Source organism: Zeus faber, assembly GCF_960531495.2.
Source record: "Zeus faber genome assembly, chromosome: 2".
Taxonomy (NCBI): domain Eukaryota; kingdom Metazoa; phylum Chordata; class Actinopteri; order Zeiformes; family Zeidae; genus Zeus; species Zeus faber.
Genome location: NC_137189.1, coordinates 47,836,936 through 47,838,258, shown reverse-complemented (window position 1 = coordinate 47,838,258; position 1,323 = coordinate 47,836,936).

Here is a 1,323-nt window from a genome sequence, read left to right as displayed (position 1 = left end):
CCCAACGGGTGGCTCCCACTTCCTACGTCTTCTTCGGTTACAAATCCCTTTGTAAAAATTCCTCCTTTTATATATATAATTATGAGTGTGATCATTCTTATGATTAATATTAATCAAAATTAGAATAACAACCATCATTATTATACACATAATCATTACAAATATTTTTGGAAACTAGCCAATTGCATGTACCGAAAAGAGTACTTATTCCATTGTATACTGTAATGATAGTCATTTTCAATTACCATAATAGACAGATTTATGTGTTTTGAAGACATTGTGTGAATATTATTTCCCATTAATAGAAAAACTACACCAAAATGACAACAACACAACACAAACAACACAAACAAAACAACACAACACAACACAAACAACACAAACAAAACAACACAACACAACACAAACAAACAACACAAAACAACACAACACAACCCAAAACAACACAAACAACACAAACAAAACAACACAACACAACACAAACAAAACAACACAACACAAACAAAACAAAACAACACAACACAAACAACACAACACAACACAACACAACACAACACAACACAAACAACACAACACAACCCAAAACAACACAAACAACACAAACAAAACAACACAACACAACACAAACAAAACAACACAACACAAACAAAACAACACAACACAAACAACACAACACAACACAACACAACACAACACAAACAACACAACACAAAACAAACAACACAACACAACACAAACAACACAAACAACACAAACAAAACAACACAAAACAACACAACACAAACAACACAACACAAACAACACAAACAACACAACACAAACAACACAACACAACACAACACAACCCCGCTGACTAAATCTACGTGGGTTGGTCCCAACGGAGATCCTTCAGTAATGATCTCATAAACAAAGCCAAGTCTCCAAAACACACACTGTGTGATAATTCATAATAAATAGAAATAACAAAACTATGGACGGAGAGAATATGAAGGAGGAGGATGAAGGAGACAGGAAGGGTAAGAAGTGAAGGATGAGAAAAGAGGCGAATGGAGGAGGAGACGGCCTGATCTCAAGGCTGTGTTTGTACGATTATGTGTGTGTGTGTGTGTGTGTGTGTGTGTGTGTGTGTGTGTGGACAACAAACAATGGCCTTGGTGCACAACTGCATGCACACACTCGCACGCACGCACACACAGACAGGAGTGCAACTCAGACCAAGCATTGTATGTATGTATGTATGTATGTATGTATGTATGTATGTATGTATGTATCCATGCATGCATATATGTATGAATGTATGTACATACGTATGTATGTATGTAT